The sequence below is a fragment of the Mirounga angustirostris genome, unplaced genomic scaffold (genome assembly GCF_029215605.1).
Source record: "Mirounga angustirostris isolate CCGP_5_RB_7025 unplaced genomic scaffold, mMirAng1.0.hap1 SCAF_9, whole genome shotgun sequence".
NCBI classification, from domain to species: Eukaryota; Metazoa; Chordata; class Mammalia; order Carnivora; family Phocidae; genus Mirounga; species Mirounga angustirostris.
In genome coordinates, this window is record NW_026991717.1 from 108,122,519 (window position 1) to 108,146,604 (window position 24,086).

At 41.4% G+C, this 24,086-nt stretch overlaps 1 protein-coding gene and 1 long non-coding RNA gene across 9 annotated transcripts in view; both read left to right on the forward strand.

Moving 5' to 3' along the window:
• Nucleotides 1-3,823, forward strand: part of LOC123861680 (uncharacterized) — a 96,031-nt gene extending 92,208 nt beyond the window's left edge. The window contains exon 8 of the long non-coding RNA XR_010405214.1: nucleotides 3,448-3,823. This is a non-coding gene — a long non-coding RNA (uncharacterized LOC123861680). The remainder of the gene's footprint in view (nucleotides 1-3,447) is intronic.
• Nucleotides 3,824-8,394: 4,571 nt separating this feature from the next.
• Nucleotides 8,395-24,086, forward strand: part of SYNE2 (spectrin repeat containing nuclear envelope protein 2) — a 326,900-nt gene continuing 311,208 nt past the window's right edge. For all 8 annotated transcript variants that reach the window (XM_045901009.3, XM_045901011.3, XM_064571157.1 and 5 more), the window contains exon 1: nucleotides 8,395-8,548. The gene's annotated coding sequence lies outside the window, so the exon portion shown is untranslated. The remainder of the gene's footprint in view (nucleotides 8,549-24,086) is intronic.

Sequence of the window (24,086 nt, forward strand, 5' to 3'; positions counted from 1 at the left end):
CTTCTTTAAGAAATCATTTTATATCCAGATATTATAAAGATAATTTCTATTTTCTTTTTTTTTTATAAATTTTATTTATTTATTTGACAGAGAGAGAGAGACAGCAAGAGAGGGAACACAAGCAGGGGGAGTGGGAGGGGGGGAAGCAGGCTTCCCACTGAGCGGGGAGCCTGATGCGGGACTCGATCCCAGGACCCTGGGATCATGACCTGAGCTGAAGGCAGACGCTTAACGACTGAGCCACCCAGGCGCCCAATAATTTCTATTTTCTTCTGAAAGTTTAAAAATTTTTGGTTTTCACATCAAATCTTTAATCCAGTTATCTTAGTGTGTATAAGGCCAAGTTGTTATAGAAAGAAGAACCCAAAATAGAGGGCTTAAATAATATAGACATTTTTATTTTTCAAGTAACAGCTCCAAAGTAAGCGTTTTAGCCTGGAGACTGGTTTTGCTTTATGTGATCATTCAGAGACCCCAATCTTGATGATGTCTCTGCCAAGGGTAGTTTGCTGATTGCCATTACATGAACAAGATACATCCTTCCACTTATTTAGGTCTCCTGGAATTAATAACTGTAGAAAGAAGACAGTAGGGAACAAAATGGAAGAGATAGCATGAATAGGATCTAGGGACCTGGAGGAGGGGCTCCCACAGGCTGTGCTCAGTTCTCTGCGACCACTGCCTACCTATGATCTTTGTTAGGCACCATGGAACTGGTTCTCGGATGCCCCACAGCTAGGGCTCTGAGGTTTAGAGGAGCATTCTGAGATTGGTGTTGGAACTTCTAGGAGGAAGGTGCCAAGTGGTTGAAGCTGTGAGTGCCAAACAGCAGCAGAAGGCTGGAGGTATAGCTGCCCTCATGCTGCTGGAGGGATCTGATTGGAACCGGAAACAGGAAGCAGGAGCTTCTTCGCCCCTTCTCCTGCCTTCCTATCTCCATCTCCCACTGACAAAACCTAAGAGAAACCTCCTGGCAGTGGGACAAATAATGCTGCAGTGGAAAACCTTGTGCATGTTTTGTTTTGTTTTTGTGGAACTTCTTCCTCCAGGCAAATTCTTAGTGGGATTATATGTAGCTTTTACGAGATATTGCCAACTTTTTCTCTATATGGGATTGGACCAGCAACATATAAAAACAATATCCTTCATACATATCAAACAATAAAAGACTTAATGTAAAACTAAACCCTGTTTACAAAAGCAACAAAAAATAAAATACTTAAGGGTAGACTTAACAAGAAACAAACTTTTCAGCAACAATATACAAGAGTGTTTTTCCACAGAGACACATGAACAGAGTACATTGTCAGACTTTTGAATCTTTGCCAAACTAATAGGTACTAAATAATTTGGATTTCTCTTATGAAGTTGGACATTATTTCGTATGTTTGAGATCCATTTATATATCTTTCCCTGTAAATTTTCTGTTCATGTGTTTTGACCATTTTTTTCTATTGGATTTTGGTGATTCTACTCATTTTTATTTTTATTTATTTATTTATTTATTTAAATTTTTAAAAAAGATTTTATTTATTTATTTGAGACAGAGAGAATGAGATACAGAGAGCATGAGAGGGAAGAGGGTCAGAGGGAGAAGCAGACTCCCTGCCGAGCAGGGAGCCCTATACGGGACTCGATCCCAGGACTCCAGGATCATGACCTGAGCCGAAGGCAGTCGCTTAACCAACTGAGCCACCCAGGCGCCCTCTACTCATTTTTAAACATACATTATGGTAATTAGCCCTTTACTTGTCATATAAATAGCAATATTTCCTCCCAGTTTGTCATTGTTTTCTGACTTTGCCAATCAACTTGACTTCAGAAAACAAAACAAAATCACATTAGTACCATTATGCATCTCCTTACATATAGATGTTAATTTTGAGGAAAATTGACATCTTTTTTATTTCCTTTATCCAAGACCAAGGAATCCTTTTCATTTGTTCAAGGCTTTGAAAAAATGAGTTTTTAAAAGATTTTTCTCATATAATATGTTTGTATGTTTCTTCTTCCCCTGACCCCCTGGAAACCACTGATCATTTTACTGTCCCCATAGTTTTGCCTTTTTTAGGATGTCATATTGTTGGAGTCATATAGTATGTAGCCTTTTCAGATTAGCTTCTTTCACTTAGTAACATGCATTTAAGTTTCCTCTGTGTCTGGGTGGCTCAGCTGGTTAAGCCACTGACACTTGATCTCAGTTCAGGTCTTGATCTCAGGGTTGTGAGTTCAAGCCCCATGTTGGGCTCCATGATGCTGGGCATGGAGGCTACTTAAAAAAAGAATTTCCTCCGGGTGCCTGGTGGCTCAGTTGTTAAGCTTCTGCCTTCGGCTCAGTTCGTGATCCCAAAATACACCTAAAAGGGGCGCCTGGGTGGCTCAGTCATTAAGCGTCTGCCTTCGGCTCAGGTCATGATCCCAGGGTCCTGGGATCGAGCCCCGCATCGGGCTCAGCGGGAAGCCTGCTTCTCCCTCTCCCACTCCCCAGGCTTGTGTTCTCTCTCTCCCTCGTATCTCACTGTCAAATAAATAAATAAAATCTTAAAAAAAAAAAAAAGAATTTCCTCTGTGTCTTTTCATGGCTTGATAGCTCATTTCTTTTTAGCACTGAATAATATTACATTGTCTGGATGTACCACAATTTATTTATCTATTCATCTACTGAAGGATATCTTAGTTGCTTCCAAGTTGGCAATTACAAATAAAACAGCTATAAACATCCATGTGTGTCTATGTATGGATAGACGTTTTCAGCTCATTTGAGTAAATACTAAGGAGTAGGATTGCATAATTTTTAAAAATATGCTTTGGGATTCTGCTGCTAATATTTGACTTAGAATTTTTTATATCCATATCCATAAGTGAGAGTTGAACAATATTTGTCATATTTTGATATTGATGTTATACTGGCTTTAAAAAACCAATTTGGAATGCCTTTTTCTTTTAAAATGCTCTGAAACAATGTATGTATCATCTAGGTATCAGATCTTTAGGGATTTAGAATTTCTTTGTGAAACCATCTGAGCCTGGTACTTTTTCGTGTGGATAGTTATTGGATATCCTTCTTTATTTCTTCTAATAAAATTGGTTTGTCCAGGCTTTCTATATTTAGTGGGATTAATTTTGGCATATTGTAGTCTAATACTATGAAAATAATTACATAATACCATGTCACTTTCTGTTTTAATGACTATCTCTCTTATTGTTTCTTATTTTGAAAGTTTATGCTTTCTTTCTGGATTAGGTTTATTAGTGGTCTGTCATTAAAATCTTTTTTTTTTTCAAATAGTCAGTAGGTTGATTTATTTATTAGTCTATTGGTTCTCTGTATTCAACCGCATTGATTTCTGTTTTTAATCTTTATTTTCTTCCTCCTACTTTTCTTTGGTATAGCTTTTTTTTTTTTAACAATATTTTTAAAAAAGATTTTATTCATTTATTTGTCAGGGAGAGAGAGAAAGAGCACAAGCAGGGGGAGCTGCAGGCAGAGGGAGAAGCAGGCTCCCCCCCTGAGCAAGGAGCCCAAAACAGGACTTGATCCCAGGACCCCGGAATTACAACCTGAGCCAAAGGCAGATGCTTAACTGACTGAGCCACGCCGGTGTCCTTGGTATAGCTTTTTGAGTTAGAAATAGAATTCACTTATAATTATTCTTTTGTTTTCATTATATAAATATTTGAAGGCTGCAAATTTTCCCCTAATCACTGATTTGTTTTTTTATAGATTCTGATGTATATTGTTTCTATTATATATTTTTTTGTTTTTAGAAATTATGAAATTCAATTTGTATACTAGTTTTTATTTCATCCAATACTTCTTTAATAGTACACTTCAAAATTTTTAGGTGGAAAAGATTGCTTGTTTTCTGATTTTGTTATCAATTTTTAGTATTATTATATGTTTATTACTATTATTGTTTAATTAAAATACTATTTGCATTATTTCTAGTTCTGTTTTGGAGAAGTGACACAGTACAAAGTCAATTTTCATGACCAAGTCCATATGTGTTTGGGAGGAAAGAATACTCCCTATTTTTGAGGTGTAAATTTGAATATATCCATGAGACCTACTTTATTATGTTGTTAGATTTTTTTATATCTCTAATTTGATCCATTAGACCTTCATTGGCTTGAACGAGATGCTGATGTCTCTTATTTTTATTGTATTTTATTGTAAACTGAGCAGTATGATTAATTCAATGTTTTGCATTTGAGAGTAAGACAAACAAGATATACAACAGGATTCCTCTAAATGATACATTTATTTCTGCTAAAAACTTCTCTAGGTTCTAATCCAGGGGCTGCCAATACTAGTTTTATGTCATTAGGCAAATATTTTATTCTTAGGCTTGTCTGTCTTCTTTGTAAAATGAGGTGAGTTATGGGATATATTTTTTATTTTATTTTTATTTTTTATTTTATTTTATTTTTTTTTAAGATTTTATTTATTTATTTGAGCGAGAGAGAATGAGAGACAGAGAGCATGAGAAGGAGGAAGGTCAGAGGGAGAAGCAGACTCCCTGCTGAGCAGGGAGCCCGATGCGGGACTCGATCCCGGGACTCCAGGATCATGACCTGAGCCGAAGGCAGTTGCTTAACCAACTGAGCCACCCAGGCGCCCTGGGATATATTTTTTAATCCAATACTATATCAATACAATAAAAGCGCTTTTGAAATAATACCTGTTGTTACTGACTGAAATTATTGCAATAACAGCGATTATTTGTTAAGTGCTTCCTGCCTGCCAGGCTCCATGCATAGCACTTTACATATATGTTTTCACTGAATTGAGGCATATTTGTTTTAGTTTTTCATCAAACCCTAGAATGTTGCCTCTCTGACTGAATTGGCAGACACCTGATTGATTGGCTCAGTATTTTAAGGAGACCATCCACTGCATAAATTGACAGCGGACACTGCATGTTGTCGGACCCAACTTTTTACTTGAATCAGGACAATGGTCAGAGAAATCACACTGGACAAGGGAGCAATTAGGCAACATTTATTTCTGTCAGTTTCCAGGTTTGGCAGGAAACAAGACCAGAATGAGATAAGGAGCTCAGACCTTTACAGGGTGTGATTGGAATCTTGGACAAAGAGGAACAGAGCTGTTTTCCTGGCCAGCTATTTTCATCCCCGGCTCATACCAGTGCTCCCAATGTTAAAAAATATTGTGGCGAAAGACTGTTCCTTGAGATCAGCCAACTTAGCATCCTCACAAGGAATGGTTAGCTCTAAGCCAATCTCCTTTTGTCTTTAGTAGTAACGCTGTTGATAAAATAGAAGCAAGTAGTAAGATGGTTTCACCCTGCCTCAGATTAATTAACATAATTCCTGCCCCTTCAGCTCAAGATACTTTGTGTTGTTCTTTTTTATTTTTTTATTTTTATTTTTTAAAGATTTTATTTATTTATTTGAGACAGAGAGAATGAGAGACGGCATGAGAGGGAGGAGGGTCAGAGGGAGAAGCAGACTCCCTGCAGAGCAGGGAGCCTGATGCGGGACTCGATCCAGGGACTCCATGATCATGACCTGAGCCGAAGGCAGTCGCTTAACCAACTGAGCCACCCAGGCGCCCTACTTTGTGTTGTTCTTAAACTCACTTACCCATTTGGTCAATCATATAACATTAATATCTTCTATCACCATCAAGGTTGATAAATATATACTAGTGTCAATGCTTCTTCCTTCTGTGCCCCTGGTAGAGACTCAGTTACTCTTCAATTTGTATCCTTTCTTGCCAAACTTCTCAACACGACACCCAAGTAACAAGACTAGGACTTGCTCCCACTATGAAATCCATTGCCATTCTTATTTAGGCACTCTGGATGCAAAGACAAGGAACTGGGCAGCCCAGTGTGGTACACAGGAATGTAAACAACATCTCTAGTTCAGAGAAATCCGTGCTGCGACAGAGAGGAGCTGCTGCCTAACTTTAAGAGTGGTGAATTTAATTCCTTTAATGGCGTGAGGATGTCCAACTCGCTTGAATGCCTCAGACTATGCTATTTGCCCTGCTCAGTACAACGTGCCGGTACGTATTGAATGTTGCTTTGGTAGTTCTCACCATATGCCACAGCATGCTTGTGTACCAAGTCATAGATGTGTTTTCAGTTGGATCAGTTTGCAAAACTTCTGTTTAACACAACTGGAACTGGTAAAGTCTCTCAGGTGGGCTGTTGAGCCGAATGGGAGCTTCTGCTATAAATACAGATGCTGGATGTAAATAATAGCTAAGAGGCATCACATGACATCATATACTCTGTGATTGTACTATCTCTGTTTTTTGGTGCATGGGAGAATGTGGGCAGGGCTGGGTTCATGGCAACTCTGACTCTGCAAGTCAGAGATGTAAGCATATGAACCTTCCGTTCACATGCTCAGTGTTGTGTTTCAAAAGAACTGGGTGTGTCTCTGTTTGGCTTGGCATCACATTTTATTTTCATTTCAAAGTATGGAGGATCTGTTTCAGTGCTCCCATCATTAGTCTAATTTGCTGATTTAAAAGTAGATTTTACTTTTATATCCAAACAGGCATGGCTAGGAGACACCATAGATCATTAAAAGACTCTAACTGGGGACATCTGCAAACATTTTGAGACACTTTATTCTGGACTCTCTTAAGTGCACTAGATATAATATGGAACAATAGTCCTTTCACTTTGAGGACTTGTAACATAGATGCCTAGAAGGGAACAATAAGAAATGATTCATAATATTTTCTCCAGAGACTGTTGCCATGATGATTTTGCAGCATTTACTCTAAAGGAAGCAACCAGTGTAAAATGGAAATGAATAGCATGAATAGAACAGGGAAAGAAAATAACAGACAATGCTTTGTAGACAGCTCCATAAACCCTAGAGTCCAGACTTTCCTGAAATTGGCTCTTTGTATGTATTGTACCCGGCAAAATGGTTCTATGAAAAGACACCGTAGGACCAGAAGGTCCTTCATGCTTTATACACCTTTGTTGTGACCCATGCCATTAATAATAAATAATGCAAACCTGGGTAGTCTAAGAAGAGAAGTGATACTATCAGAATGATTATCTTGGATTACAAGGAATGGCACAAGGATTGGCACTGTGCCAATTGAGTTTTTGTTGTTGTTTTGTTGAGTTGAGCTATTGACCATCAATAAAATGTGCATGTCAAATAACTGAATCATCTGGTACTCACAGAAGTACAAGTTTTTGAAATAATTGTCCCAAACTGTGGGTAAAATTTACAATGAATTTTTTTTCATCAATATGTGTTAACTGAATGCATTATTAAAAGTCTAATGTCTGCTACTTACCATTTGGTTTGGATCATAACCACCAAGTTTAACTAAGTAATGCAGACAAGATTCTGTAGCCATACAATATATATGAACTCGGATTTATAAGCAGTTTAATTTGATTGCAATACAAACACAATAAATATTTTATTTTATTTTATTTTTTTAAGATTTTATTTATTTATTTGAGACAGAGAGAATGAGAGAGAGAGAGCACATGAGAGGGGGGAGGGTCAGAGGCAGAAGCAGGCTCCCTGCCGAGCAGGGAGCCCGATGTGGGACTCGATCCAGGGACTCCAGGATCATGACCTGAGCCGAAGGCAGTCGCTTAACCAACTGAGCCACCCAGGCGCCCACACAATAAATATTTTAAAATCACTTATTTATGTAAGAGTGAGTTCATACAATACCTTTCATTCAGGACTTCCAGTGCCTTAGTAATGCTGCCATAGCTGTACAGGAGGTAAGTGGGAGTCAACTGACATCATCCTGAGTCCAGGGGCATTGAGTAATTTGTTGGTATATCTAAATGGCACCTGCAGGATGGATTCCCAAGGATCCAGCTTCCAGTGAGTTTCAGATCTGGAAGATGCATACGGTGTCATAAGACTGAGGCCGTTCTTGTGCAGGCGGAGGGAAGGACCCAGTATTCTGCATTTTAACAAGGGCCTCGCCTTCCCTCCAGGTAATCCTGAAGTCTGGACCACGCTATTAAGAAATACTGACCAAGATCTTAAAGGCCATCTAATCCCAAATCCTCATTTTACAAAGGGTCCACAAAGGTTAGATGACTTGAGCAAGGTTTGGTAGCTAATTTGCACATCCGTCTCTCTTACTCCCATCTCCAAAACCCAGGAGTCCAGGAAGGTTAGAGAAGTTCCTTGATGAAATCGGGCAGAAAAGCTTTTTTGAGGGAGTTTGTGACATTCTTCCTACCCCCGGGCGTTAACCTGCTTGGAGTTAGCATCTCCCTCGGACCATCTCTGACGTCCCAAAACACGGAAAGAAAGTTGCCAGACCAGGGCGGCCGCGGGCCCTGCGGGGGGAGGCGGGCGGCTCCGCCTCCGGCGCTCGCGGGCGGGCTCGACACTGGCCGCGGAGCGGCGAGCGCGGGACTCAGAGGCAGGCGGCGGGCGGGGAAGGCGCGGGGCGTGGTTTGCAGCTTTCCGAGCGCCAAGGAGCGGAGCGCGCTCTGCTGCGTCCCGAGCCTTCGGCTGGACCGAAAAAGCGAGCGGGAGAACGAGCAAAGGGCGCGATCGTGGGAGCAAGGCAAGTGGGGCGCCGACCTGGGCCAGCCCCAGCCCGCGCCCTCGCCCCTTGCCGGGCCAGCAGCGGGTGAGGGCGGTCGCGGGCCCCCAGCGCCCCGGTGCGCCCCGGAGAGAGCGGGCTGAGGCGGGGAGGGAGAGCGGGAGGGAGGGAGGAGAAGGGGCGGGGGCGAGGGAGGGAAAGGTCCCCGAGCCCGGGACGGGGGTGGTGGGGTGGGGGCGGTAGGCGCGAGAACCGACCCGATGCCGGGGTCCGAGCCCGGTTACCGGAAACTTTGCCCGGGTGGGGCGAGCGGGGTGCGTGGAGGGCGCCGCAAACTTGTCAGCGGGCGGGGCGCTCCGGGGATTGGAGCGAGCGCCAGCGGGTGGCGTTTGTCTCTCCGGCTTCTTTGTGTCACCTCCGGGCCCCAGCCCGCCGGTCCTCCCGGCTCAGAAAGGGGCTGCGCGGGGGGCTCGGCCCTGATCCCCGTGCCGCCCCCGTCGGGCCCAGGCCCCAGCACTCGGGATCCGCTGATTGTTTTCGTTCCTCGCGTCACGCCTGGGCGGGAAAGATTTTGAACCCCGCGTGAGCTGGAACGCGGGGAGCCGCGGCGCAGAGATGGCCAAATCGTGGGCGGCGCGACGCTCGCCCCGCGTCCCCGGGAACCCGCGGGCCCGGGCGCACGGGGGCTGGACAGGGCGCGGGGGCCCGGGGGCCCCAGCGCTCGAGGAACGGCGGCGGGCGCGGCAGCCAAGCGCCCCCGCGCCGGGGGCCTCTCGGACGGCTCGGATTATAATTCCATTTTGATTGCTTGGAGTCTTTGTTGTCTGAAATTGCCTTGAGGGTCTGACGGTAGCACCTTCTCCTCCTTAGGTTATTTTTTTCTGTTAAAAAAAAGCGGGGGTGGGGGACTTGCGTGTAATCAGTGCTGCTCGAAACAACGTGAGCCATCTTATTAGATGGAGCTTGAGGAGTCCTGTGTAACACTTGCCTTTGTGGACGCTTGTTATTTCCGAAAGTTATTATTTCCCCGTCCCCTAGTGGAAGGGAGCGTCTGAGCTGGATGCCAGCAGGCTCGATTGTGTACAAGCACCAGCAAGTCGGAGCCCAGCCGAGGGTGTTTCTTTGTAGCCGCTCAACACTTGGGCATCGCTTGTTTTCTTTTTTAAAGTTTGTTTGATTTCAAGCAACTTTCATCTGCTTTTTTTGAAAGTTTTCCTAGCTCCGAAGCCCTCCTTGAAGTTATTATGTGGTCGCTCAGATGGGTTCGGCTACTTTTAGGGTTCGGGGTTACAATGAACATCTGAACCATACCTGGCCCTTCACCCCTTGGGTCCCTGCCATTGAGACCTTGTAAATATCGCCAGGAGAGCGTGTTCACCTTTTATGAGATGGAATATTTGGCGTGTTTTTGTACTTTAATGCGTGACTCCTTTTTTAGTTTTCTTTCTGGAAAACTGTTGGGACTTTCAAGGGCTTTTCCCGAGATAATTACTAAACGGCCTTAGCCCGCCATTACGCCCCCTACCCCCAATGCACCACGAGGGAGAAGGGAGCAGGTGTAATCCTCATTAAGTTTTTTTGTGTGAAGACTCTGGAGATGTCAAAATAAGTAAAAAGTGGAAATTCTTAGTTCTTTGTTCACATGTTTGAGTCAACTGAACTTTATTTGAATTCCACAAAAATAAAAATCAAACCAGTTTGGTCAGCTTAGCCTCGTACGTTAAGATTGCTTTAAAAAAAATCATGTGAATAAGTTTACCCAATTAGAAACCTTACAAGCATTTCAGTGCATTAGTGCTAGTTTGTTTGCAGGGTATTGCAGTATGTTTAGAGAACTGAATCACAATGGGGTTATTCTAGGTAGTGCCCTCAGTACCTTAATAGAGTTGAGAGTAAAGCTCAAAAATGGAATCAGCCATGTCTTAATAAGTAAGGGTAAGAGTGGAAAGCAGTTGAGTAATTTGTCATGACTCATATGTTTTTAATATAGGTTTTTAATAATTTCACAAAATTATTGATTCATTTACTCAAATAAGCTCTTACCGTATGTCAGCCACTGTGCTGAAATCTGGGGTTCCAAATAATAATAGTTACCATTTATGGAGTGCTTATTTTGTACCAGTAAGTGCTTTGCATAGATTACCACATTTATCTAATAAATATTTATTGAGTGCCTACAATGTATTGTGCTAGGTGCTGGGGTTCTAACAGTGCACGCGACTGCTGTGGTTCCTGCCGGTAGTGGGGGAGAGCTGGGGAAGATCCACAGAACATGAAAAACATTAGCAAACTAGTTGCAGATTTGAAAATGTCAATCAGATCACACACTTCCCTGTTTAAAATCCTTCAGGGGCTTCCCATCTCCGTCTGAGTGAAAGGCAGACCTGACTGGCCCCCAGAGTTTACCCCATCTGGTCCTCCTCATTCCCCAGTCCTTCACCTTTTTGATCTTATCTGCTGCTCTGCTTCTTGCTCATACTTCTACAGCCAAACTAGTTTCCTTGCTGTTTGAGATGCCTTTGGACTTGCTGTTTCCTCTGCTTGGAATGCCCCCTGTGCAGCCCCCGTATCTTTCTGGTTCCCTCCCTGACCCCCTTCACTTCCTTACTCAATATTGTGTTCTCAGTGAGCCTTGGCAAAACCCCAGATTTAAAAATCACAACCCCTCTTGTAACTCCCATTCCCTTGTTCACGATTTATTGTTTTTCTCCATGGCACTTTTTTTTTTTTTTAAAGATTTTATTTGTCAGAGAGAGCGCACAAGCAGGGGGAGCGGCAGGCAGAGGGAGAGGGAGAAGCAGGCTCCCCACTGAGCAGGGAGCCCGATGCGGGACTCGATCCCAGGACCCTGGGATCATGACCTGAGCCGAGGTCTCCATGGCCTTTATGACCACATAACTAACACTCATTTGTTAATGGTCTGTCTTCCGCCGCTAGATTGCACTCCGTCAGTACTCTTGAAGTCACTGTGATATCCTCAGAACCTGGAACAGTGCCTGACGTGCAGTGGGTCCTTAAGAACTATTTGTTGAGTGGATGTTGAGTAGAAAGAAGGAGACACCAGGGGGCTGAAACAGAGACCAGTGGCTCCTGTGTTCATAGTGAGAAGGCAAAGGGGCTGGCCGTGTTGTTGGGGCAGGAGGTTGCGGGGTGGAGAGAGGCATGGCAGAAGATCAGCAGGGGAAACGGCACTGAGTCAGGAGAGAGCTTGGCAGTGTGTGGCTTTACCGGACCTGGGAGAGGGTGGTTGTCCCTGAGCACTGTGAGCCGGAGAGGAAGAACTAAGTGAAGATGGAATGGTCATCAGGTGGAATATCAAGCAGGGCCTTCCTTGTAGGCCAAGGTTTAGATAAATTCACATTGAATCCCCAGATATACCCTATTAGCCCCATTGTATGGTTTATAAAACTGGGCATCAGGTAATTTTCTGAGGCTACCTGGTAGGTGAATGGCAGAGCCTAGGCTAGGAAGCCAGGCTCTCTGGCTTCCAAACACTTATATTTGACCACTGTGCCAACATCAAAAGAGAGTCCCCATCCTGATGGACGAGCCATTGCAATATACACGTGGCAATTTTGGAAAAGATGTATCCTTCCGGGCTGTGGGAGGGGGAAGACCTAGTTCTGCCCGGGAGTGGAACAGGCCAAATTGAAAAAAATGAAATCATTTTCCCTTTTTTTATTATTAGGAAATATTTCACATTGGCTACATCTTAATTAAGAAACAATGTTAAAGTTCAATGCAACAGCCTATGCTTCAGGGCTTCACTGTGTGTTCACTTTTTATTCCTGCTTGCTTTCACATCTACCAACGACCCATGTCAGATGCCTCCTCTCCTACTTGTACCAAATGAAAGATTACGTCTGGAATAGTGTGAAATCACCTATGTTTAAAGCCTGTAATTCTTCACTGAATTGCACAGGTTATGTTCTTTTCTGATTGTTATCGTGAACTGTCTACACTTGGTGTGTTAGTGTGGTAATTCTTACATTGGCTCTGTTGAGTGTAATTGACACACGGAAAGCCGCACATATTTAGAGTGTAAAATTTGGTAGGTTTTTTTACTTACATAAAGACCTGTGAAACCATCTCTCCCTTTGGCCCCTCCTTACACCCTGCATCCTCTTTCCCTAGACAACCGAAGATAGCTCTCTGACCCTATGGATTAGTTTGTAGTTTTAGAATTTTATAGAAGTGGAATCATAATGTCTTTTTTGTCTGGCTTCTTTCACTTAGCATAATTATTTGGAGATTCCTCCATGTTGTGTAAATCAGTGATTCATCCCTTTTTGTTGCTGAATGGTATTCCATTGTATGGATATACCCCAGTTCATCCATCCATTCACCCATTGATTGACATCTGGCTTTTTTCCAGTTTTTGGCTATTAAAAATAAAGCTCCTGTGAACATTACGTACAGGCTTTGTGTAGACATCTGCTTTCATTCCCCCTGGGTAAATATTTAGGAGTGGAATGGCTGGATCGTGTGGTAGATACATGTTTTGAAGGGGTTGTACTGTTTTACATTCTGAAAGTTGTGTATGAGGGTTCCATTTGCTGTGCATACTTGTCAGCACTTAGTATGGTCAGGCTTTCCATAGATATTCTACTAGAGGTGCAGTGGTATCTCATTGTGTTTTTAATTTGCATTTCTCTGATGACTAATGATATGCTTATTTATATATATCTTCTTTTTTTTAATTTTTTTAATTTTTTATTTTTTTAAAGATTTTATTTATTTATTTGAAGAGAGAATGAGATAGAGAGAGAGCGCAAGAGGGGGTAGGGTTAGAGGGAGAAGCAGACTCCCCGCTGAGCAGGGAGCCCGATGCGGGACTTGATCCCGGGACTCCAGGATCATGACCTGAGCCGAAGGCAGTCGCTTAACCAGCTGAGCCACCCAGGCGCCCCATATATCTTCTTTATTGACGTTTCTGTTTATATTTTTTGCCCATTTTTTATTGGGTTCATTGCTTCCTTATTATTGAGTTTTGAGAATTCTTTATATTTTCTAGATGCAAGTTCTTTATCAGATACATGATTTGCAATATTTACTTTGTCTATTCCTCATCTTATAGTCTCTTAACAGTATCTTAGAAGATCAGAAGTCTTCAATTTTAATGAAGTCCAATTTATCAATTTATTCTTTGATGAATTGTACTTTTGATGTTGTACCTTAAGAAATATTTGTCTGACTCAAGGTGACAAAGATATTTTTCTAAGAGTTATTTATAACTCTTTATGTATTTTAGTTACTTATAAACGCTTGGGAAAACTATAAAAGAATGTAAAACTATAAAGTTTTCATTTTACATTTAGGTCAGTCTATTTTGAGTTAATATTTGTTTACAGAGCCAAGTATGGGTTGAAGTTTACCTTACTGCTAATGGGAGTATTTGGCAATTTGTAGAGACAGATAATGTATGGAGATGATGTCTTATGTGTGTTGGGGGGAGGATGGGTGGCATTTGCTTTTGGCATCTAGAGGGTCAAAGCCAGGGATGCTGCTCAGGATACAATGAACAAGAGCGATCCTCTCAACAAAGAATCATTCAGACAAAGTGTCCGTAGTGCCAGGCGTGAGAAGCCTGAGGCTAGAGGTTTATCAATTTTATTGACCTTCCCAGTGAGCCACCTGTTTTGTTTTATTGATATTTTCTTTTGTTTTTCTATTTTCTATTTAACTGACTTTTCACTCTGATCCTTATTGTTTTTCTTATTCTAGTTTCCTTTTTTTTTTTCTTCAAAGATTTTATTTTATTTGAGAGAGAGAGAGCATGAGCTGAAGAGGGGCAGAGGGAGAAGTAGACTCTCCACTGAGCGGGGAACTCACCTGGGGGTTCGATCCCAGGACCCTGAGATCATGACCTGAGCTGAAGGCAGACGCTTAACTGACTGAGGCACCCAGGCGCCCCATTATTCTAGTTTCTTTAAGTAGTTCATTTTGTGACCGTATTTCTTTTCCTACATAGATGTTTAGTCCGTAAATTTCCTCCCAGGCACTGCTTTAGTCACATCTCACAAATTTTGATATTGTGTAAAGCCATTTTTATTCAGTTCAAAACTAAAAAACATTTTCTTTGATATATTCTCTGACCCTGAGTTACCCATATTACTTGGTTTCCAAATATTTGTGGATTTTCTAGAGAGATTTCTGTTATTGATTTCTAGTTCAATTCCATTGTCAAAGAGCATACTTTGTATGGCTCAAATCCTTTTACATTTATCAAGAGTTATTTTATAGCCCAGAATATAATTTCTTTTTTTAAATTAATAGTTAATTAATTTTTTAAAAGATTTTATTTATTTATTTGAGAGAGTGAGAGAGAGCGTGAGAGGGGAGAGGGTCAGAGGGAGAAGTTGGCTCCCCGCTGAGCAGGGAGCCTAATGGGGGACTCGATCCTGGGACTCTGGGATCATGACCTGAGCCGAAGGCAGATGCTTAACCAACTGAGCCACCCAGGAGCCCATAATTTCTTTTGGCAAATGTTTTATGTGCGCTTGAAGAGAATGTGTTTGAATTTTAATTACACCATATTAAAGAAACATAATATCAACATGACTTATCTCTGTTCATGTTAACCTTGATCACCTGGCTGAGATGTCAGGTTTCTCTACTGTAAAGTTACTCTTTTTCTCCCCCTTCTGTACTAAACTTTTTGGTAAGGAAGTCACTACGTGCAGCTCACACTTAGAATGCAGAGTTATGCTTCACCTCCTTGAAGGGTGTTACTTTTTTATTCAATGTGATGATCTCTGTCTTTTATTTATTTATTTATTTTTAAAGATTTTATTTATTTTGAGAGAGAGGAGGAGAGAGAGAGCACGAGCAGGGGGGAGGAGCAGAGGCAGAGGGAGAAGCAGACAAGCAGATTCCCTGCTGAGCAGGGAGCTGATGAGGGACTCCATCCCAGGACCCTGGGATCATGACCCAAGCTGAAGGCAGACGCTTAACCTACTGGGCCACTCAGGTGCCCTGATCTCTATCTTTTAATTGCATTGTTTAGACCATTTGTATTTAAAGTAATCATTAATATGGTTAGATTTAAATCTGTAACCTTGCTATTTGTTTTCTGCTCTTCTCATCTGTTGTTTGTTTCTTTTTTACTCTTTTTTGGTCTATTTTGGATTTATTGAGTTATTTTTCATCATTCTACTTTATATCCTTGGTTCGACTTATTAGCTATCATTCTTTTTTTTTTTAGGTTTTATTTGTCAGAGAGAGAGGGAGAGCACAAGCAGGGGGAGCGGCAGGCAGAGGGAGAAGCAGGCTCCCCGCTGAGCAAGGAGCCCGATGCGGGACTTGATCCTAGGACCCTGGGATCATGACCTGAGCCGAAGGCAGACTCTTAACCGACTGAGCCACCCAGGTGTCCCATTAGCTATCATTCTTTATTTTGTTATTTAGGTGGCTGCTTTAGGGTTTGTAGTATACACCTTTAACTTATCACAGTTTACCTTCAAGTGTTATGATCCCACTTCATATACAGTATGAACACCTTGTTTGTAATAGTATAGTTCCATTACTCTCCTTATGACTTTTTTGTTATTGTCATATAGTTTTTTGTCTTTTAAAGACCCCATGCTACATTATTATTTTTGTTTGAATAATCAGTTATTTATTTATTTATTTATTTTTAAAGACCTATTTATTTATTTATTTTGGAGAGAGAGTGGGGGAGGGGCAACGGGAGAGGGAGAGAATTTTTTTTAAAGATTTTATTTATTTATTTATTTGGCAGAGAGACACAGTGAGTGAGAGAGAGAACACAAGCAGGGGGAGTGGGAGAGGGAGAAGCAGGCTTCCCGCCGAGCAGGGAGCCCGATGCGGGGCTCGATCCCAGGACGTGACCTGAGCCGAAGGCAGACGCTTAACCAACTGAGCCACCCAGGCGCCCAAGTTCCTTTTTATTTTTTATTTTACTTTATTTTTTTTTCGAGAAAGAGAGAACACACGTGTGTGAGTGGGGGAGGGGCAGAAGGCGAGGGGGAGAGAGAGAGAAACTTAAGCAGGTTCCACACCTGGCATGGAGCCCCACGCGGGGGTTTATCTCATGACCCTGAGATCATGACCTGAGCCGAAATCAAGAGTTGGACACTTACCCCACTGAGCACCCAGGTGCTCCTGAACGGTCAGTTATTTTTATTACTATTATTTTTTAAAAATTTTTTTTTAAGTTTTTTTTTATTTATTTGACAGAGAGAGACACAGTGAGAGAGGGAACACAAGCAGGGGGAGTGGGAGAGGGAGAAGCAGGCTTCCCGCGGAGCAGGGAGCCTGATGCGGGACTCGATCCCAGGACCCTGGGATCATGACCTGAGCCAAAGGCAGAGGCTTAACGACTGAGCCACCCAGGTGCCCCCAGTTATTTTTTAAAGGGATCTAAATAATAAGAAAAAAACCTTATATGTACCCATATAGTCACACAGGTTATATTTTTTATTGTACTGTTAGTAAGTGAAAATAAAGAAATCATACATATTGAGGTTATTGGATGCATATATATATGTATATATAAGCACATATACATTCTAACTTCTACTGTTAGAATAAACTTTAAAGAAGTAGTGAAATTCAGAAATCAGAGCATAGTTCATTTTCTTAAACTCTGTTGAATTGCCCTTGAGCAGATCATTACTATAGCGGAAAGGTGTTTCAGGATCGTGTAGAGTATTACAGCATTCAGAACACCTGGACTCGGAGAACTCTCTACACGGACACTGCTGAGTGTGCTGTGCTTCTTCTCTTTCCTCCGGGCAGCGTTAGGAGGAGGAAGGTGCATGGAAAGAAGGACTCAGTCCACCTGTGCTGATATTTTCCAGACCTTGAGAAACTTTGAAACATGAGTTTGGAAGCATTTTTTTTTCTTTTGATGGTGTGTGAGATGAAAAGTACTTGTTATAGCTCCTCAGGTCAAGGTAACACATTAAAAAATATATATTTATTTATTTATTAAAGATTTTATTTATTTATTAGAGAGAGTGGGAGGAGGAGCAAAGGGAGAGGGACAAGCAGACTCCATGCCAAGCATGGGGGACGTGGGGCTCGATCCCAAGACTCTGAGATCATGACCTGAGCTGAAATCGAGAGTTGGTCGCTCCACTGACTGAGCCACCCATCTGCCCTGGGAAAGTAACAGATTTGATAACAGTGAGCCTCAAGCTTCCGCTTGTCAGAGTCCATATTGGATTGAAAACTCCAGTCTGAGATGCAGTTCTTGGATCTCTCTAGAATTTGCCATCTACTTGTTGCTCTGGTTCTAGCTGACTTTTACTCTCCCTTTGGGTACTGCCAGTGTTTGCCGTTTGTCATCAGTGAGTAGCTCCTCTCCATCCGGTTCTATAAATGCACCCCTATTCTAAATATTAATACACTGATAAATACTCAACTATAAAGGAGTGGGAAAGATCAATTCATTCAATGAGTTGGGGCGCCTGGGAGGCTCAGTCATTAAGCGTCTGCCTTCGGCTCAGATCATGATCCCGGGGTCCTGGGATCAAGCCCCGCGTCGGGCCCCCTGCTCCACGGGAAGCCTGCTTCTCCCTCTCCTTGTTGCTCCCCCTGCTTGTGTTCCCTCTCTCGCTGTGTCTCTCTCTGTCAAATAAATAAAATCTTAAAAAAAAAAATTCATTCAACCAGTTAATTTATTTTGTAAATATTTATTGAGTCCGCGCTCTGGAACCTTGATGAAAATGTATGCCCCTTGCTCTTAGCAAGGCAGTTGTCCAGTAGGAGAAAGGCCCATGAGCAGAGGAGCATGCAGTCCCGCGGGGTGACTGGCAATCACTACAGTGGAGCCACCAACGGAGCAATGGGAGTAAGCTTGGAACAGCGCTTCTCTAAGTGTATTCTAGGCACCAGCAACATCAAACCTACTGAATCAGAAAGCTTGAGGCTAGAGCCCAGCAATCTGTGTTTAACAAGCCTTCCAAATATTTATGATGCGCGTTCAAGTTTGTGAACCACTGGCCGAGAGGATTAGATGATCTCTGAGATTTTTTTCCCAGCTCCAAAATTCTATGAGTATGATTTAGAAATGCGGTATTTACTCCATTGTACTTTTTTTTGCTTACTCTATAAAATTGTATGAAAAGCATCATCTTAGTTCCAGTATGTGTTTTTATTATTCAGTTTCCCCTCTTGTACCTCGTATACATTATGAACTACAGTACTGATGTCACTGATTCCTTATCATATATCTTATTACTCATTTCAGCTATTACTATTTTTTTTTTTTTTTAAGATTTCATTGCATCCTTAGAGATGACAGCCTGCAAAGAACAACACTGTACAGCACAATACCAGTCCAGGAAATGAAATACTTCCTTATTGAAGTTGCTAATTGATAATGAAGGATTTTCTTCCACATCATCTAGATTGAGAGCCGTATTGAAGTGCTTTGGGTACACGAGGTTGTATGTGTGTTTCCCAGCGGGCATCGTCACTTTCATATAATGTTCGCTAATGTACGTTTCAAACTTGCTAAGGTCAAGCCAAGTCTCGTGGTCCCGTAGCCAGGGATGTCTAAGAGATTTATCACCCCGTTGTACTTAAAGAGCAGTGTTGGCACTAATGAAATGTCATGTAAAACATTAATTGTTATGTGGGTAAAACAGAAACTCAAAATGACAAAGTTATGCCTTACACTGAGTAGTAGTAAATTATCATGAAAAATTTCACATAATCAAAAGCAGAGATAATACTGAAATGAACTCCTGTGTCAACATTACTCAGTATCGGTAATTATCAGATCCTGCCACTGTGGCTTGACCTATACCCTCACCTGTCCCCCCCTATGCTGGATTATTTTGAAGTAAATTCCACACATCATATTATTTCATCCATAAATAATTAGATTTTAAATTATTTCAGCTATTAAGAGGCTAGAGATGAATATGAAACTGAATCACAAATAGACGTTTCATGGTTACACATTAAATAATAGATAAAGTTTATCTGGAATTCATTTACACAAAAGATAGTAAAACAAAATAGTGTAGAGACGTGTACATATATTCCTATTAAAATTCACTGAAAATAAATACTGGTTACAACAGTGAATACACTCTGTCAGATATTTCATAAACCTTCATCATCATGATAGCAATATATACATTATGCTTATAGATAATTTTCCGGAAGAATGAGAAAGAATATACACCCATGTGCTGCCAAAATTGAAATATTGTGCTTGACAGGGAGCCTTTAATTTGAAAGGCAGGTTTTTGGGAAGGGAGGTTTTATAAGAAGGTTTTGTAGAGGGGCGCATATCTCACTCTGTCAAATAAATAAAATCTTCAAAAAAAATAAAATATTTTTAAAAAAAGGTTTTGTAGACTTCTAGGCACATTTTTAGTATATTTAAATTAAAAATTCTTATTACTCATTTCAGCAATTACTAATTTTTTTTTTTAAGATTTTATTTATTTGACAGAGATAGAGACAGAGAGAAAGGGAACACAAGCAGGGGGAGTGGGAGAGGGAGAAGCAGGCTTCTCGCTGAGTAGGGAGCCCGATGCGGGGCTTGATCCCAAGACCCTTAGATCATGACCTGAGCCGAAGGCAGACGCTTAACAAATGAGCCATCCAGGCGCCCCAATTATGTTACTTTATTTGAAAAGAAAGGGTATTTAGCATTTATGGATGAACAATACATCTTTAAAAAAATGCATCCATTTTAGTCCAGGTGCTACACACACTCTTTTCATCAAGGTTAGAGTTAACGTTAACTATTTTGTTAGAGCTCAGGCTGTGAGATACTTCATGTTTAGTGGGGGGGTGGTGATGCAGACTTAATCTACACAGACCACCTGTTTTCTCCTACTCTGGCTTTGGAGTACAAGTTGGGGTACTCTGAGGAATAGATGATCGTATGATGGCTGAGATCTTCAGGTTTGGCTGCTTTTGTGTGATATATTAATTAATGGGTCATACCATAAATTTAGCTAATTTTCATTTACAAAAGATTTAAGTACTCAGAAGTCATCTTTATCTTAAGCATAAACTGAAACAAAATAAAGACCATTTCCCGTGCCCCCAAAACAAATAATAAAGAAAAAAAACCCCACAACTCAAATGAATCTAAGCTATTAGTACTATGGTAGGTTACACAGCCAGCGTATGATGGGATCATTTGGTAGAATAATGCATGCTAGAGCTTTTAGTTCAAAATTTTGAGCAAGTGGGGCAATCCTGTCGATACCCCTCTCACTCTTGAGAGCATTTTCTGTATCTTCACTTAATAAACTTCTATCGCTTTACTCGCAAAAAAATATATATTTTTTTTTGAGCAAGTGATTCAGAAAGAAAAAAATAAAAAAGGAACGCCTACTATAAATTCAGTTTTTAAAACTGTTAAAGGTGTGTTTTATTATCTGCATTTGATGTTGACAAGGAGAATGGGTCACAAGTGTTCTCTTGAATATCCTTTATAGTCACTCATTTGATGACACTGAGTAAGAACTTTTCCTGTTAATAAATCTTTGTTTAAAAGAAAGTCTGTGCCTTTGTAGTCCTTGTACTTTCTTTCATTATAGGAAGCTTCAACTTAGTTGCATAATAATTAATTTTATAGCTAGTGTTTAGTCCAGAACTGGTTATGATTCTTCTAGGCCAGATGAAAAGAAACTCCAGAATGTTTATAACAGGTTGATGACTTGGTGATGAGACTGTTGGTGATGGTTTCTGAGACTAGGAAAGTAAGCTTGCCCCTTTTGTGAGTCATCATGTCATCTCCCAGTTGGCTCTGTGTTTTCTTTTTTTTTTTTTTAAAGATTTTATTTATTTATTTGACAGAGAGAGAGCACAAGTAGGCAGAGTGGTAGACAGAGGGAGAAGGAGAAGCAGGCTCCCCGCTCAGCAGGGAGCCCGATGCGGGGCTTGATCCCAGGGACCATGACCCGAGCCGAAGGCAGACGCTCAACGACTGAGCCACCCAGGCGCCCCGGCTCTGTGTTTTCTTAATAACTGTTGCCGATTTCAGATTTGAGCAGGGCAGATATGTTTTGGAATGATCCAACATATCCTTTCAGGTTATATATGCCTGTTAAACCTTATAAACTTACTGTTAATATGTTCCACAAAGAAGGGAAGATTTAATTGTCTTCCTGTCCCTGCCTTCCAAATTATTATTATTTTTTTCTGATTTGCTTTTCAGGGGTTTGGGGGTGGGGGTAGGAACAGAGAAAAATAAGTGAATCTGGGAGACTGTGGGCCTGCTTGTGTATGACACTGGATGGGAGCAGAACCAAAATGGCCTCCATGTGCTGTTAAGATAAATCATAATTTAGTGAAGTCCTGATCTTGGGTAATACTCCCATGTGTGTAAAGTACTAAAGGAACGAGTGAATTTTGGAAATGTCTGTGCTATAACGGAATGGTTAAGAGCATAGCTTCTGAAGTCAGACTGACTTTAGTTCAGATCCTGGCTTTGTCATATAATAGCTGCATCACTTTGGACAAATGATAGAACCTCTCTGAGTAGAGTTTCCTCATCTGTAACATGGAGGCCAATATATGCTTTACTTTAAAGGAGTGTAATGAATATTACTGAGATAATACACATAGTGGACAGTACAGTATTCATTGTTGGATACTGCAGAACACATTGTAATAAATGCTAGTTGTTACATTCAGTTCAAGGGTGCAGTGAACTAGGGGCTAAGTGACAGGTGTTGAGGTGGCAATAAGAAGTGATCAGATATGGCCCCTGTTCTTCAGGAACTGGGGAAGATAGCCTTGTAAACTAATTATTCTATTATGATCCAGAATGAAAGAAATGCCACCTGAAGTGCAGGCAAAGTGCTGTGGGTGCATAACGTCAGTGGTAGTTAATGTCTGCTTTGGGGAATTAGGGCTAGATTTGTAGCACATTGACATTAAATTTGGGCATATAGCCAGGTCTAGAATGTAGAGTAGGGCTTTCGTGGGTGGAGAAGGTGGAAAAGTAGATTGCAGGCTGAAGAATAGCACAAACTAAAGCAGAGCTCATGGCAAGATGTGGTGGGAGAGGTCTGGATAGATGTTTCATGGTTAGATCTTGGGGACTTTGAACACGTAATGGACCATATTCTTGTCAGTGGGCAACCAAGCTTGGTGTGAGCTCTGTTTCATGATAATGTTCTGAAAGATGTATTGGAGAGGCAGGGAGTCCTCCGTAAGGTGTTTTCAGAAATCCAGGTGAGTGATGAAGAAATTCAGAAGACAGTCAGAAAGTATGAAAAGGAGATGGAAGAGAGAAAATTCTAAATTAGGTGCCAAAGAGAATGTTGGTGCCATTACTTGAGAGAGAAAGACCACAGGAGGGGGAAGTGTGGGAGAGAACGGACGGTCTTGGTGGTAGGGTGGGCCTAGTGGGCTAATCTTTTGAGCCCAAAGATTAGTGGACATCTAGCTGGCAGTTGGCAATTTAGTTCTGCCAGAAAGAAGCCAACATTTATTGTGCATCTACCATGTCTCAGATTTTATGCTAAGCATCTTCAAAAATCATTATTGGAAGCAGATGGTATTTTTATCGATGAAGAAAGAGCTCAGAAGAGGCCTGGTATTATTTCAACATTTACCTTCATTCCAAAGCACTTCTCCCTTTTATCTTTCTCTTTAGGCTCTTTGTCTCAAGAGGCCAACAAGGGCTGGGAAGAATGAGCGTGTGATTTCTACATTCAGGCTCCCATTACGTATTTTTTACCTTGAAGAGAGAATAACCCCTCTACCCGGGAGATTTCCCTTTGTTACCTGAAGAATGTTGAGGGGGTTCCATTTCCAATCTTCTTTCTCAAATTCTAATATTCCTTTCCTTTTAGAGCTGCTTGAAGGTTGAAGTCCCTTAGGATTTTTTTTCCTCTTGCTTCTGATGAAATGGACACATTTGGGTAGGAAAGGGTGAACACTTTTTTTTTTTTTAAGATTTTATTTATTTACTTGAGAGAGAAGCGGGGGAGGGAGAGAGCACGAATGGGGGGAGAGGGAGAGGGAAAAGCAGGCTCCCATCAACAGGGAGCCCAATGTGGGGCTCCATCCAAGGACCTGGGGATTGCAACCTGAGCCAAAGGCAGACTCTTAACGACTGAGCCACCCTGGCGCCCCAAAGGGTGAACAGTTTTAGTTGAGTTGGAGAGGGGCAGAGAGAATGATGGTCTTTTCCTTAATGGTATCCCCTTCATTAGGTGATGAAATGCATAATCCTGATGTCAGGCTCGTGGATGCAGATTAAAAATTAAGTCTGGCAAGACTGAGCATTTGTTTAAAAATTTTTGTGTTCTTACAAAACTGCAACAACACACATATTAAAAAGCAAAAACCCTGCCTCATATTATTTTCACTTTCCATTCCTGCAGTCCCTGTCCCTACAGATCATCACTGTGGACAGTTGTATGCTTATACCATTTGAATGTTTCCGAACATTTGGAACCCTGGCAATAATTAAGCAGAGTAGCTAGAATTTGTGCTTTTCCCTTTTCACCTAGATACTTGGTATCAGGGTTTATCATTGAGGCTTCATAGATATGGGTTCTATATTTATACTGTGTTCTGAAAGCCATATAAACATCAAATTTAACTT